This window comes from Scyliorhinus torazame, chromosome 5 (assembly GCF_047496885.1).
Source record: "Scyliorhinus torazame isolate Kashiwa2021f chromosome 5, sScyTor2.1, whole genome shotgun sequence".
In the NCBI taxonomy this organism is placed as follows: domain Eukaryota; kingdom Metazoa; phylum Chordata; class Chondrichthyes; order Carcharhiniformes; family Scyliorhinidae; genus Scyliorhinus; species Scyliorhinus torazame.
The window spans coordinates 77,697,574-77,714,077 of NC_092711.1; the positions used below are offsets into that span (position 1 = coordinate 77,697,574).

Sequence of the window (16,504 nt, forward strand, 5' to 3'; positions counted from 1 at the left end):
GGACAATATCCAGGCTCGGGCTGACAAGTGGCAAGTTACATTTGTGCCACACAGGTGTCAGGCACTGATGATCTCCTACAAGAGAGGATCTAACCATCGCCCCTTCAATTGTAATGACATTCAATGGCATTACAATTGCTGAATCCCCCACAATCAACATCCTGGGGGGTACCATTGATCAGAAACTGAACTGGACTAGTCACATTAATACTGCAGCTACCAGTACAGGTCAACGGCTAGGAATCCTACGGTGAGTAACTCACCTCCTGACCCCCCCAAAGCTTATCATCCACAAGGCACAAGTCAAGTGTGTAATAGTATTCTCCCCACTTGCCTGGATGAGTGAAACTCCAATAAATACTCCAGAAGCTCAACTCAATCCAGGACAAAGCAGCCCGCTTGATTCTTCCTCCTACCTAACGTCAAGTACTGCAGCTGTTCAAGAAGACAACTCATCAGCACCTTCTGAAGGGCAACTAGGGTCAGGCAATAAATGCTGGCCTAACCAGCAATGCCCACATCCCGTAAATGAACTTTTAAAAAACTGCCTTTGAGTAGCAGAGGAAACAGGAGGGTAGGAGCAGACCTTTTGCCCGCTTGAGTCCAAAGGTGTGCAGGTAAGGTGGATTGGCTGTGTTACATTGCCTCTGGAAGAGTCCAAATGTTTTGGTAGGGTTGCAGGTATTGGGCTGGAGCTTGGGCCTCGATAGGGTGTTGTTTTGGAGGGTTGGTGCAGACTCAATGGGCTGAATGGCCTCCTTCTGCAATGTAGGGACTGTATGATTCTATGAGCCTACTCTGCCATTCAACTAGATCATGGCTGATCTACCTCCAGGTTATTTTCCTGCACTGTCTCCACGTCACCTCGATGCTTTTAGTATCTAAAAATCTGACCCTCCTCGCATCACACAATTCCAGAATTTTAGGTCAGCAGCAAACTTGGAAACATTACAACTGATCCTCAATAATAATCTTTATTATTGTCACAAGTATGCTCACATTAACACTGCAATGAAGTTACTGTGAAAATCCCCTCATTGCCACATTCCGACTCCTGTTCGGGTACACAGCGGGAGAATTTAGAATATCCAAATTACCTAACAGCATGCCTTTCGGGACTTATGGGAGGAAACCTGAGCACCCGGAGAAATCCCACGCAGACACGGAGAGAACGTGCAGACTTCACACAGACAGTGACCCAAGGAGGGAATCAAACCTGGGGCTCTGTCGCTGAAGCAACAGTGCTAACCACTGTGGTACCATGTCACAACATCCAAATCACTGATATAGACAGCTTCCCTTTGATAAATCCACACTGACTCTGCTATTTTCCAAGTGTGTCGTTTTCACATCCTTTCGAATAGACTGACATCAGGCTAACAGGTCTGCAGTTCCCCATTTTCTCTCTCCTTCCGTCCTTCAATAGTGAGTGAACATTTTCCACCTTCCAACTGGAGGAACTATTCCAGAATCCATAGAATTTTGGAAGTTGATTACCAATGGATGCACCATCTCTACAGCTGCCTCTTTCAACACTCTGGGATGTAGATCCTCAGGGCCAGGGCATTTATCAATGTTCAATCCCATTAATGTTTCTAGTACTACTGTTTCCTAATACTAATCTCTTTATGTTCCTCATGCACTTGGTTCTCGAGTATCATTGGGATGATTTCTGTAAATTCCTGGGTTAAGACAGACACACATTTGTTTAACACTAAATAAAAACAGGAAATGTTAGATAAATTCAGCAGGTCAGACAGTATATGTGGAAAGAGGAACACAGTAAACATTTTGAGTCACATATGGCTTTTCTACAGAAATGATTGTTTATTTTTGCTGCCTCATTCACCATTATTAATTCTGTCTGTAATGAACACACATGTTTTTCTTTTTCACATATCTATCAAACCTTTTACACTCAGATTTTATGTTTCTCACTAGTTTTTTCTCATTTCGGTTTCCTCTTTCTTCATCAGTATCTTGGTTCTCTTTTGCTAAATACTAAAAAGCTCTCAATCCTCGGTCTTGCTGCTTTTTTGGTTGCTTTATGAAAATGAAATGAAATGAAAATCGCTTATTGTCACAAGTAGGCTTCAAATGAAGTTACTGTGAAAAGCCCCTAGTCGCCACATTCTAGCGCCTGTTCGGAAGGCTGTTACGGGAATTGAACCGTGCTGCTGGCTTGCCTTGGTCTGCTTTCAAAGCCAGCGATTTAGCCCTGTGCTAAACAGCCCCTCCTGAGCCTCTTCCTTTGATTAATGCAAACTTTCACTTCTCTGGTTAGTCACGGTTACATCTCTATTCCTGTTGGATTTTTGTTCTTTAAAGGAATGTACACTTGTTGTAAATCATGTATTAATCCCTTAAATGCTAGGTATTGCTTGTCTTCTGTCATAGCTTTTAATGTAGCTTCCCAATCTACCTCAACCAACTTTCCCCACAAAACTTTGTGGAAACACCCAGCTAAATTAAACAAACAATCTTTCTAACTGCCACAGTCCATCTCCAAGGCAACTTGGCATGCTTTAGGGTGTTCCAAACAGAAATGCAAGCCAAATACCTTTTCCCTCCCAAATATCCTTTTGTGATTGAGTAATTTATGTGATTGACAGCAGCAATAATTGCCCAATCCATTCTCTGTAATCACTTGTGAACTCGCTGGTGTGTCTGCAGATGGGATAACTGAGTGAATCCTTTCCCACACAAGGAGCAGATGAATGGCCTCTCCCCAGTGTGAACCCGTTGATGTGTCAGCAGGTTAGATGACTGAGTGAATCCCTTCCCACACTCAGTGCAGATGAATGGCCTCTCCCCGGTGTGAACTCGCTGGTGCATCTGCAGGGCGAACGATTCAATGAATCCCTTCCCACACACTGAGCAGGTGAATGGCCTCTCCCCAGTGTGAACTCGCTGGTGTGTCAGCAGGTGAGGTAATTGAGTGAATCTCTTGTCACACTCAGAGCAAATGAATGGTCTCTCCCCAGTGTGAACTCGCTGGTGTGTCTGCAGACTGCATGTCCGACTGAATCCCTTCCCACACTCAGAGCAGGTGAATGGCCTCTCTCCAGTGTGAAGTCGCTGATGTGTTAACAGATTCCATGAGTGAGTGAACCCCTTCTGACAGACAAAGCAGGTGAATGCCTTCTCTCCACTGTGAACTCGCTGGTGTGTCCGCAAGTTGTTTAAATGAGTGAATCCCTTCCCACACTCACAGGTGAATGGCCTCTCCCCAGTGTGAATACGCCGATGAATCTCCAGCTCAGATGGGGAACGGGATTCCTTCCCACAGTCCCTACATTTCCACGGTTTCTCCATGGTGCCGGTGTCCTCATGTCTCTCCAGGTTGACTGATCAGTTGAAGCCTCGTCCACACACAGAACCAGTTATATAGTCTTTCCTTACTGCGAATGGTGTGACATTTCTCAGGCTGTGTTCCTGGTTAAAGCTCTTTCCACAGACAGTTTACTGAAACACTCTCTCCGGTGTGTCGCAGGGCTTTTTCAGTCACAAAATATTTCAAAAAAGACAGAACAAAAAAACGTTACCCCTTCTAGAGCCTGAGGCCAATGAGATTCAGGTCCTGATGAATTGAGCGACTCTACCAGATCTTGACGTGATGTTTGGTTTGAGATTTCTGTCTGGTTATTCTCACTTTCAGATATTCTGAAAAAGGAATTCACAAAAGTCAGCAATGTCAGTGCAAGACAGAAATTCAAAACAGACAATTCAGGATTCTACGGAACATTCTTTAATCACTTTTTCCTCAAAGCTGTAAATCTCCATCTCACTCACTCTGCTGTTTAGCACACTGGGCTAAATCGTTGGCTTTGAAGGCAGGCTAGCAGCACGGTTCAATTCCCGTACCAGCCTCCCCAAACAGGCGCCGGAATCCGGCGACTAGGGGCTTTTCACAGTAAATTCATTTGAAGCCTACTTGTGACAATAAGCGATTTTCATTTCATTTCATTTCCCTCTCGCTCTGTGGAAAATACACCCTCCAAATTCTCCAAAGATGCCAATTCATGCTGATCAACAGGTCCATACTCACCGCTTCCTATCCAGGATATAGAGACCTGACAAGCTTCATGCAAGCTGCTAGACTATAGATGTGTATATTGTAGATTAAAAATGTGTATAGTACAGGATTGTATTGTCTGATTTGAGACACGGGGAGGGGGACATGAAGAAGGATGAGGTGCCGAAGAAATTTACCAGAATAGTTGCAGGGATGAGGGAATTTAGCGACAACTTGTAGAAGTTGGGGTTGTTCTCCTTGGTGTAAAGGAGGTTGAGGGGAGGGTTCATGGAGCTGTACAAATTGATGACAGGTTTAGGTGACAAAAGAAAAGCAGTTTACATTAGCTGATGGGTCGAGGGCTTGGAGAACAGATTTATGGTTTGATAAGAAATGGGGGAGGATTTGAGGAAGAAATTGTTTTACCCAGAGCATGAACAAGATCCTAGAGGGTGGGCTGGGGGAAACCTGAGGTTTCCCTTGGCCCCCACTTCATTCGACAGCAGTTTCCAGACTTCCCACTCTCCATGCCTAGTTTCAGCAACCCGCCTCTCATGTTCACCCAGTTTTCTGAACCCTCTGTATTTCATCTTGTTTTTAAATGTCTTCCCACCTCTCCACTCCCCCCCCCCCACCCCACACCACCACATACACACACACACAATGGTAACCTGCAGTTTCCAGGCTCCCCAGGCTTGTGTTCACCTGCAGTTACCAGACTCCTAAACGACCCTCTTATGGACTGACCTGATTAACACTACACCCCTGTATGCTTCACCCGATGCCAGTGTTTATGTAGTTACATTGTGTACCTTGTGTTGCCCTATTATGTAGTTTTTTTTTTTTCCCATGTACTTAATGATCTGTTGAGCTGCTCGCAGAAAAATACTTTTCACTGTACCTCGGTACACGTGACAATAAACAAAATCCAATCCATCCAGTTACCAGCTCCTTCCCCCCACCTATGTTCACCCCATTTCAAGGCCGCCTTCCAACCTTGTGTTCACCCATGGTTTCCAGCCCACCCCACATGTTTTCCCACAGTTTCCAGGCCCCCCTTCTGTTCACCAGCACTTTCCAACCTCCCTTCCCCCGTGTTCACTTTGTCAGCAGCACCAGATCACACATGCTCGCAGCAGAGGCTGATTCTGCACCTACACACTGGCCGCCTAGAATCGTCGATAGGGAGCTTTATGGAATGTTCTAGGTAAGTAATGTACCATTTACAGAATGAATTTCAGACAGGTCATTAATGTCCTGGCATTCCATTCGAGATTGGTGGGGGGGGGGGGGGGGGGGGAGATTCAATATGCAAAATCATCACTGTCGGTCGAGAATAGAATGTAGAAGAAAAAATGTTTTCTCTTGGTTTGAGTTTGTTGTGAGAAAATCCTCCCCTTCTAAACCCCCGCACCAGCCTCCCCGAACAGGCGCCGGAATGTGGTGACTAGGGGCTTTGCACAGTAACTTCATTTGAAGCCTACTTGTGACAATAAGCGATTTTCATTTTAAAAGCAGTTTCCAGAATCCATCCCTGTCAGTCCAGGAGAGAAATTCACAACATTCTCTCCTCCTGCTGACAGGAGAGGGAGCACCGCGCATGCGCACTGCTACCCGCTGCCTCCCCTCAAGATGGCGGCCCTTACCTCCGGCCTTTCATCAGCCTCAGGTTTGCGTCTGTTGCCCGTTCTGTGTAAATGTGCAGTCACTGGGTTATTATGCGGCCTGTACAGGATTCTTCACCAGTTTGGAGAATCGACTCTTCCCGCCCACAACAGACTCTATTCTTCCACGTCCACCTTCCGGCTCCATTCCTATCCACTCCTTTCTTACCTGATATTGCTCCGACATCATCGCGGGCGACCATATTTAACTACACTGCGCATGCTCCAATAACGCGGCTGCGCAGTGTTTCCAGTAGTGAAAATCGGGAGCAGTCTGGGCCGCGGGGAATGATGGGTGATAGCACCGCCATTAAATGTCAATATTACTGCATGGTAAATTATGTTTTGAGATCCGTGTGGAATTGCAGCCTAAGGCCCCAGATATAAAATCAGCAACCAATTGTCGAACCCCAGTCTATTGGATTTCTGCCAGAGTGCTGTTCTGCGATTAGTTGAAATAACACAAAAAAATACCCAGAATCACAAAATTATCAGAGCATAGAAGGAGGGCATTCAGCCAGTCATGTCTGACTCTTGGAAATAGCATTTTAATTAGTGCCATTTCTCCTGCCTTCTCCACATGACTGCACAATGTTTATTTTCAAATGATCATCGAATTCCTTCTTGAATGCCTGAATTGAACCTGTCCTGGTGGGAAGTGTCCCCTATCCATACCATAGCAGAGCAGTGTGCAGACGTGGTTCCACCCAGTGGATTGGACTGGACTGGATTTGTTTATTGTCACGTGTACCGAGGTACAGTGAAAAGTAGTTTTCTGCGAGCAGCTCAACAGATCATTAAGTACATGAGAAGAAAAGGGAATAAAAGAAAATACATAATAGGGCAACACAACATATACAATGTAACTGCATAAGCACTGGCATCGGATGAAGCATACAGGGTGTAGTGTAAATGAGGTCAGTCCATAAGAGGGTCATTTAGGAGTCTGGTGACAGTGGGGAAGAAGCTGTTTTTGAGTCTGTTCGTGCATGTTCTCAGACTTCTGTATCTCCTGCCCGATGGAAGAAGTTGGAAGAGTGAGTAAGCCGGGTGGGCGGATCTTTGATTATGCTGCCCGCTTTCCCCAGGCAGCGGGAGGTATAGATGGAGTCAATGGATGGGAGGCAGGTTCGTGTGATGGACTGGGCGGTGTTCACGACTCTCTGAAGTTTCTTGCAGTCCTGGGCCGAGCAGTTGCCATACCAGGCTGTGATGCAGCCCGATAGGATGCTTTCTATGGTGCATCTGTAAAAGTTGGGAAGAGTTAATGGGGACAGGCCGAATTTCCTTAGTTTACTGAGGAAGTATAGGCGCTGTTGTGCTTTCTTGGTGGTAGCGTCGACGTGAGTGGACCAGGACAGATTTTTGGAGATGTGCACCCCTAGGAATTTGAAACTGCTAACCATCTCCACCTCGGCCCCATTGATGCTGACAGGGGTGTGTACAGTACTTTGCTTCCTGAAGTCAATTACCAGCTCTTTAGTTTTGCTGGCATTGAGGGAGCGATTGTTGTCGCTACACCACTCCACTAGATTCTCTATCTCCCTCCTGCATTCGGACTCGTCGTTATTCGAGATCCAACCCACTATGGTCGTATCGTCAGCAAACTTGTAGATGGAGTTGGAACCAAGTTTTGCCACGCAGTCGTGTGTGTACAGGGAGTAGAGTAGGGGGCTAAGTATGCAGCCTTGCGGGGCGCCGGTGTTGAGGACTATTGTGGAGGAGGTGTTGTTGTTCATTTTTACTGATTGTGGTCTGTTGGTCAGAAAATTGAGGATCCAGTTGCAGAGTGGGGAGCTAAGTCCTAGGTTTTGGAGCTTTGGTATGAGCTTGGCTGGGATTATGGTGTTGAAGGCAGTGCTGTAGTCAATAAATAGGAATCTAATGTAGGAGTCCTTGTTTTCGAGATGCTCTAGGGATGAGTGTAGGGGCAGGGAAATGGTGGCTGATGTGGACCGGTTGGAGTGGTATGCGAATTGCAGTGGATCAAGGCGTTCTGGGAGTATAGAGGTGATGCGCTTCATGATCAACCTCTCGAAGCACTTCATTACGACTGACGTCAGGGCCACTGGTCGGTAGTCATTGAGGCACGTTGCCTGGTTCTTTTTTGGTACCGGTATGATGGTGGTCTTCTTGAAGCAGGTGGGGACCTCGGAGTGGAGTAGGGACAGGTTAAAGATGTCCGTGAATACCTCTGCCAGCTGGGCTGCGCAGGCTCTGAGTGCACAACCAGGGATCCCGTCTGGGCCTGTCGCCTTCCGAGGGTTCACTTTCAGGAAGGCCAATCTGACTTCGGAAGCTGTGATGGTGGGTATGGGTGAATTATGGGCTGCTGGGGCACTTGCCAGTGGATTGTTGGTTACCTGCTCGAACCGAGCATAGAATGCATTGAGTTCATCGGGGAGGGGTGCACTGCTGCCAGAGATACTGTTCGGCTTCGCTTTGTAGCCCGTTATGTTGCCTAGTCCTTGGCACAACTGCCGAGAATGTGTCTGTGACTCTAGCTTGGTTTGATATTCTCTCTTGGCATCTCGGATGGCTTTGCGGAGGTCGTACCTGGATTTCTTGTATAGGTCAGGGTCGGCTGCCTTGAACACCTCAGATCTGTCCTTCAGTAGGGAGTCAATCTCGCGATTGAGCCATGGCTTCCGGTTGGGGAACGCATGTACTGCTTTCTTTGGCACGCAGTCATCCACACATTTGCTGATGAAGTCTGTGATGGTGGTGGCATGCTCATTTAAGTTGGTCTCTGAGTTCTTAAATATGGACCAGTCCACTGTCTCTAAGCAGTCACGTAAGAGCTCTTCTGTCTCCTCGGACCAGCATTGCACAACCTTCTTAGCTGGATTCTCCCGCTTGAGTTTCTGCTTGTATGCCGGGAGAAGGAGCACCGTCTTATGGTCTGATTTCCCAAAGTGCAGTCGGGGGATGGAACGGTAGGCGCCCTTGATTTTTGAGTAGCAGTAGTCAATAGTGTTGTTGCCCCTGGTGGGACAGGAGATGTGCTGGTGGAATTTTGGCAGTACACTCTTGAGGTTGGCCTTGTTGAAGTCTCCGGCCAAGATGAACAAGGCCTCCGGGTGTTCTGTTTCGTAGTTGTTTATTACTGTGTATAGTTCGTCCAGTGCCTTCCTCACTTCTGCCTGGGGTGGGATGTAGACAGCTGTGATAATGCCTGAAGTGAACTCACGTGGAAGATAATATGGGCGGCACTTCACGGTCAGGTATTCCAGGTCTGGGGAGCAGTAGGTCACCAGAGTCGCCACATCCAAGCACCAGGAGGAGTTGATGAGGAGGCAAACCCCCCCAACCTTCGCTTTGCCTGATGATGCCGTGCGGTCCGCCCGGTGAATTGAGAAGCCTTCAGGTTGTATGGCACAGTCTGGTGAGGCGGGGGTGAGCCACGTCTCTGTGAAACAGAGCTCACAGCAGTCTCTTACTTCCCTCTGAGAGGTAAGTCTGGCGTTAAGTTCATCCAGCTTGTTTTCGATCGCTTGGACGTTTGCCAGGTGTATGCTGGGGAGAGGGGTCCTGAAACCGCGTTGCTTCAGTCTAACCTGCAGACCGCCGCGTTTCCCTCGCTTTCTCGGTCGGCGGCTGCTGCTGGATGATCCTGGGATCCGATGGGAGAAGTCTGACCTTGTGGAAGGTAGGTGGTTGCGTCTGGCGGGGTCCAGGGCGCTGGCGGGGATCAGGGCGCTGTTTACGTATCTGGGGTCACATCTGGCAGGGTCCCGGGCACTGGTTGAGGTAGAGGGGTTGCTAGGGGGGCATGTTTGTGATCTGGATGGGTCCCGGCGTTCTGCGGGCACGGGAATACCTTGCAGCACGTTCCGGCCCTCGCGTGGGGTCGCCGCCATTTCGGGGGTCCTGGGTCGTGGGCAGGGGTTTCCTGAGGCAGGTTGGGCTGGGTCCCATGGTCTGTTCCCACACTGGGCGCTCCTGGGGGCGGATCTTGAAGTAGGCCTGGTCGGGCCTCCATGTGGATTTTTGAGCATGTTTTGAGCAGTGTTTTGAGCATGTACGGTGTCAGTCAAGACTAGAGACATATGCTTCTCTCTCAAGTCCACAATGGGTAAATAGGGGGATTGTGGGGCAGAGGAACCAATTGATCCAGCGGAGAGACCCCGGAAACATGTTGTGTATACTGCAAACCCCGAATGGGAAGCTACCACTTTCCCAGTTGCCCCAAGAGCTCTCGGGAGGAAATGTCCCAGTGCCAAACCCAGAGCAGGAGGAGAGAATTATGTGAATTTCTCTCCTGGACTGACAGTGTTGGAGTTTGGAAACTCCTTTTACAGGGGGTTAGAAGCGCAGGATTTACACAGCAAATACAAACCAAGAAAAATGGCTGTCTCCTCCTGAATTTCTATCCTGGACTGACTGAGGAATTTTGTAAACTAAAACAATTACAGCTGCTGGGATAGATTGAACAGATTGGGGCTGTACGCTGGCACAGTGGTTAGCACTGCTGCCTACAGGGCTGAGGACCCAGATTCGATCATGACCCCCAGGTCACTGTCTGTGTGGAGTTTGCACATTCTCCCCTTGTCTGTGTGGACCTCATTCGCACAACCCAAAGATGTGCAGGTCAGGTGGATTGGCCACGCTAAACTATCCCTTAATTGGAAAAAAGAATTGGGTATTCTACATTTATTTTTTTAAATGAACATATTGGGGTCTATTTCATTAGAAAAAGGAAGAGTTAACAGTGAGCTGATGGAGATCTTTAAAATGATCAATGGATTGGACGGGGTAGATATGGAGAGAATGTTTCCACTTGATATTTCTTTACTCAGAGACTGGTGAGAATGTGGAACTAACAGGAAACCACTGAGGGCAAACAGATAATCTCAAAATGAAATCAGATGAATCCGTGAGAGAAAAGGGTATAGAAAGATATCTAAAAATATATATATTTTATTAGATCTTTCATTTTTTTAGAAACAAGTAGAGCTTAATAATTCCTCATTTTGTATCTATTTTCGATATTTATTTGGAAAATGTGTTACTTTTCTGCCCTGACAATAGTTAAGATAACATTCTTCGTCTTTAATGGGAGTCAAATTCTGGTGCCTTCATCCTTTAAGATTCCCAGTGTCTTGTTTAGATCCCTCCACAGTTCAGGATCCACTCAATCATCAGAATTTTATCTGGGTGGTCTGTAAAATTTGTTTCTAATTTCATTGATTTCTGCCGCAGCGCACCCCATGAAAATAAAAACATTCACTGGTCACTGAATTAAACTTTCAATGGCGGGTACTTTACCAAGTATGCCCCGCGGTGGGGAATGTCCTCTATTCACACCACAGGAGAGTAGTGCGCAGGCGCAATACCGCCCAGTGTTGGAGCAGGCGCACTGCTGGCGATGCTGGGTCTCTTGTCACTCGGATCTCCAAACTGGTGAAGAAGCGGAAACGCGGAGGAATTTTGGATCCGTGGATGGACGGGGAGGGAGCCGGTGCCTGGACGGGGAGGGTATATAAACACCTGCTGAAGGCCTCAAGACCCGAATACGAATCTGCGGGTCCCTCGCTTGCAGTTCTGGGTCTTATCCCGGAAAAAGGGCAAGGTGACCGGCCGCCATCTTGATTCACCGGGGCGAGAGCGCATGCGCTGGTTTCTTGGTGGGCGGAGCTTCAGCGTCTCTGTTCGCACCTGGGTCCTCGTGCCTAAACCGCCATACTTCCAATTGTCTTCCCACTCCCAGTCGTGCACTAAGGCGGACTTTCATCGGTTTCCACAGCTAATAACTCCTGGAACTGGTCGCTAGTTCGTTATATCGTGCTTATACCTTGAGTGGTGCCCCACACAACAGCAAGCGTGGCTGACCAGGAGTTTCTCCCACTCTTACCGTCAGACATTCCAGAATCATCATAGAATTTACAGTGCAGAAGGAGGCCATTCGGCCCATCGAGTCTGCACCGGCCATCACAAAGAGCACCCTACTGATGCCCATGTATCTCCTCTATCCCCGTAACACAGTAACCCCTACTTAACATGTTTTGGACACAAAGGGCAATTGAGCATGGCCAGTCCACCTAACCCAAACATTGGCATGTTTGGAAGTATTTGTAGGTTGACACACTCAACCTATTTGACCGGATTATGAACACACCATCCTTGGTCATCAAGTCCTGGGGTAGGAGCCGAATCCGGAGCTTCTGGCTCAGAGGCAGGGACACTGCTCCATGAGCAGCCCTCCCCCTCCCAATCTATTCAGCAGGCTGCAGGTGATGTCTTTGGCCTCAACGAGTCCATGGGCCAATTATATATTCAGTGTGAAAGGTTGCAGCTCTGGTATAGCTACCTGAAGGGTCTGTTCCTCAATGTTTGGTTACACTTCAGCCGCATGCTCCTAATTTTTGGCTGCCCAGTGTGAAAGGGACTAGGTAAGTCAGAGGATCTTCTTTGGGGCCTGACTCAAACAGCAATTTGTTGGACTTGGTTGAGTCAGTCGCATGGTGGTGAGGGTGACACCGGCTGAATATAAGAAATAGGAGCAAAGTAGGCCAATCAGCTCATCGAGCCTGCTCCACAATTGAATAAGACCATGGCTGAACTGATTGTGGCCTCAGAGCCACTTCCTTATCTTCCCTCATAAGGGCTGCCGGCCTCTCGTCCATGGTCATGTCTGTGTCTGGGTGGGTCTGGGGAAGGAGCATGCCGTGTCCACCAGTACGGTTCATAACCTCCACCATCAGTGGGTACCTCAGGGTACAGAGTGTCTCATAAACACTGGTAAAAACATTCTGGTTTCACAAGGATGATTTCCTTTGCTCTTGGTAAAGCTGTTTTGCATATTTCGTGCTCTTTTAGTTTGATTGGACAACATGTTTGAGGGATCAAGAGAAGAATGTTCCAGAGAAACTAGAATTGTCTGTTCTGAATTTCTATCCTGTACTGACAGTGATGGCTTTTGTAAACTCTGTTTACAGGATATTAGGAGATGTTTTGTAGGTGGAAACTCCAACCAAACATCACATCAACATCTGTCGGTCTCACTCGATTCATTGGGACCTGAATATCATCACGCTTTGAATGTGGGAGGCAAAATCTTTGTTCTGTTATGGGAAAAGATTTCAAACATCAGTATGACTGGGAAAAGCAGCGAGACCGCCCCCCCCCCCGCCCCACCCCCAGTGAGATTGATCCAGAGAACTGACTGTAAAGAGCTTTAACCAGTTACACAGCCTGAAAAAAATCACATCATTCAGGAGAAACCATACATGTATTGTGTGTGTGAACGAGGAACTGTATGTCCAACCTGGAGAGACACAAGGACGTCTGCACAACGAAGAAACCGTGGAAATGTGGGGACTGTGGGAAGGGATTCCTTTGCCCATCCCAGCTGGAAGCTCATCGACGCAGTCACACCAGGGAGAGACCATTCACCTGCTCCGTGTGTGGGAATGGATTCACTCTGATGTCCAGCCTTCAGTTACACCTGCACTCACACTGATGAGAGACCTTTTAAATGTTCTGACTGTGAGAAATGCTTTAAAATTTCACCAGATCTAATTAAACACCACTTTGTTCACACGGACGAGAGACCGTTTGGGTGTTTTCAGTATGAGAAGAGATTCAGACGGTCGTCTCACCTCATTCAACACCAGCGAGTTCACAGCGGGGAGAGGCCGTACATCTGCTCTGTGTGTGGGAAGGGATTAATTTCATCGTCTGACCTGGTGACCAACGGATTCTCACAGGGGAGAAGATATTCACCTGCTCTGTGTGTGGGAAGGGCTTTACTCAGTCATCGAACCTGCAAACACATCAGAAAGTTCACACTGTGGAGAGGCCGTTCACCTGCTCTGTGTGTGGGAAGAGATTTGCTCGATTATCTCACTTACTGACACAACAGCGAGTTCACAAGTGAATGTGGAGGTTAGATTCTGGTGTTAATCACATCCTTCATTTGTTTTTGTTGCTGTTAGTAACTCCTGTAACTGGGCCGGAGTTTAATATTCCGGATATCTGTTCAATAAATAAGTGTCCATTCTCCCCGTGTTTGCGTGGGTTTCGCCCCCACAACCCAACAGATGTGCAGGGTAGGTGGATTGCTCATGCCAAAATGCCCCTTAATTGGGAAAAAAAAAATTGGGTACTCTAAAATTATTTGATGAAAGCTCGTCAGATTCTGTGTTATCTTGACAGATGAAGAGAGGATGTTTCCCCTCATGGGGGATTCAAGAGGGAGTGGGCAGATTGTCAGATTAAATGGTCCCCCATTGATGATGAGAAATGTCTTCCCTCAGAGGGTGGTTAGTCTTTGCAATTCTCTTCCCCAGAGAGCAGTGGAGGCTGCATCATTAAATATATACAAGGCCCAGTTAGAGTTTTGATCGAAAAGGGAGTCGAGGGTTTTCATAGAATTTACAGTGCAGAAGGAGGCCATTCGGCCCATCGAGTCTGCACCAGCTCTTGGAAAGAGCACCCTACCCAAGGTCAACACCTCCACCCTATCCCCATAACCCAGTAACCCCACCCAACACTAAGGCCAATTTTGGACACTAAGGGCAATTTATCATAGCCAATCCACCTTAACTGCACATCTTTGGACTGTGGGAGGAAACCGGAGCGCCCGGAGGAAACCCACGCACACACGGGGAGGATGTGCAGACTCCGCACAGACAGTGACCCAAGCCAGGAATCAAACCTGGGACCCCGGAGCTGTGAAGCAATTGTACTATCCACAATGCTACCGTGTGGGTGACACGCAGGATAGTGGAGTTAACGAAACAATCAGATCAACTATGACCTTATTGAATGGAAGAGCAGGCTTGATGGGCCGAATGGCCTGCTCTTATTTTCTATGTTATGGTCTCTGTGTCGAGGACATGAAGCGGTGTGTATTGATCTATTGATCAACATGAATTAGCACATTGAGGAGAATTGGGAGGTGTAGATAAGTGAGAATGTGGGAGACGGAGTTTTGGGGAATGAGAGTGGAAAGAATGTTCCAGAGAACCTAGAATTGTCTGTTCTGAATTTCTCTTCTGTATTTACAGTGATGTCATTTGTAAACTCCTTTTATAGAATATGAGAAGGGGAGGATTTGGGGACAGAAATCTCAGAACAAACGTCACATCAAGATCTGACAGTCACTCGATTCATTTGGACGTGAAAACCATCAGGCATTTTAACATCAGTGTGACTGGGAAAGCTCCGAGACCCACACAACACACACCCGAGTGAGAGTGTTCCAGTGAACTGACTGTGGAAAGAGCTTTAACCAGTTACACAGGATGAAAATTATAACACCATTCACAAAGGGGAGAAACCGCACACATGCTCTGTGTGTGGATGAGGCTTCAACTGATTGTCCAGCCTGGAGAGATAAGGACACCGGCACCTTGGAGAAACCGTGGAAATGTCGGGTCTGTGGGAAGAGATTCAGAACCCCATCTGAGCTGGAAACACATCGACGCAGTCACACAGGAGAGAGGCCGTTCATCTGCTCCAAGTGTGGGAATGGATTTGCTCAGTCAGCCACTCTGCTGACACACCAGCGGGTTCACAACAGAGAGAGGCTGTTCATCTGTTCTCAATGTGGTAAGGGATTCACTAATTCATCCACTCGGCTGAGACACCAGTGAGTTCACACTGGGGAGAGACCGTTCATTTGCTGTGACTGTGGGAAGGGATTTAAAGATTCCTCCACCTTGCTGACACACCGGTGAGTTCACACTGGGGAGAAACCGTTCACCTGTTCAGGGTGTAAGAAGGGATTCCGTGATTTATTCATCCTGCTCACCCACCAGCGAGTTCACAGCGGAGAGAGACCATTCAGCTGCTCTGTGTGTGGGAAGAGATTCACTCAGTCTTCGAATCTGCAGAAACACCAGCGTGTTTGTTGTGGACTGAAGCCTTTCACCTGCTCGGAGTGTGGGAAGCGATTCCGTGATTCATTCCATCTGCTGACACACCAGCGGGTTCACACAGGGGAGAGGCCGTTCGCCTGCTCCATGTGTCAGAAGAGATTTACTCATTCATCCACCCTGCTGACACACCAGCGAGTTCACACTGGGGAGAGGCCGTTCACCTGCTCCATGTGTGAGAAGAGATTCACTCATTCATCCACCCTGCTGACACACCAGCGGGTTCACACTGGGGAGAAACCGTTCACCTGTTCTGTGTGTGGGAAGGGATTCACTTGATTTTCAAATTTTCTGTTGCACCAGCGAGTTCACTCTGGGCAGAAGCCGTTCAGCTGCTCCGAGTGTGAGAGGGGAATCATTGATTCCTCCCACCTGCTGAGACACCAGCGAGTTCACAAGTGATTACAGGGGCTGGATTCTGCTGTTGTTAATAATAATCTTTATTATTGTCACAAGTAAGCTTACATTAACACTGCAATGAAGTTACTGTGAAAAGCCCCAAGTTGCCACACTCCGGCGCCTGTTCGGGTACACAGAGCGATAATTCAGAATGTCCAATTCACCTAAGAAACATGTCTTTCGGGACTTGTGGGAGGAAACTGGAAGAAACCCATGTAGACACGGGGAGAACATGCAAACTCCACAGACAGTGACCCAAGCTGGTAATCGAATCCGGGTCCCTGCCACTGTGAAGCAACGTGCTAACCACTGTGCCGGCATGCCACCCATCACATCCAGGGCTGAACTATGTTCACTCTGACAGTTGGTGAAGTGGACAAGGGGCTGTTTCTGCTGGACTGGCCGGTTTTACAATTTTGCTTCCAGTCGATGTTCTTTCAGCCTGGGAGTGCATGTTTCCACTAAAATGATCTGCAAAAGCAGAAATAGTAAATTAATTTTAACCTGGATAGTAAATATTGTTTTTCCAACCACTAGAGGCGTCT

General features: G+C 47.7%; 1 protein-coding gene and 1 long non-coding RNA gene across 4 annotated transcripts in view; one reads left to right on the plus strand and one right to left on the minus strand.

Moving 5' to 3' along the window:
- Nucleotides 1-13,152: 13,152 nt before the first annotated feature.
- On the plus strand, nt 13,153-16,492 carry LOC140421466 (uncharacterized). The gene is made up of 2 exons (XR_011946800.1): nt 13,153-13,566; nt 14,719-16,492. It is a non-coding gene; the product is annotated as an uncharacterized lncRNA (long non-coding RNA).
- The window catches only part of LOC140421423 (uncharacterized), a 307,993-nt gene continuing 307,471 nt past the window's right edge, over nt 15,983-16,504 (minus strand). For all 3 annotated transcript variants that reach the window (XR_011946757.1, XR_011946756.1, XR_011946755.1), the window contains exon 2: nt 15,983-16,430. The gene's annotated coding sequence lies outside the window, so the exon portion shown is untranslated. The remainder of the gene's footprint in view (nt 16,431-16,504) is intronic.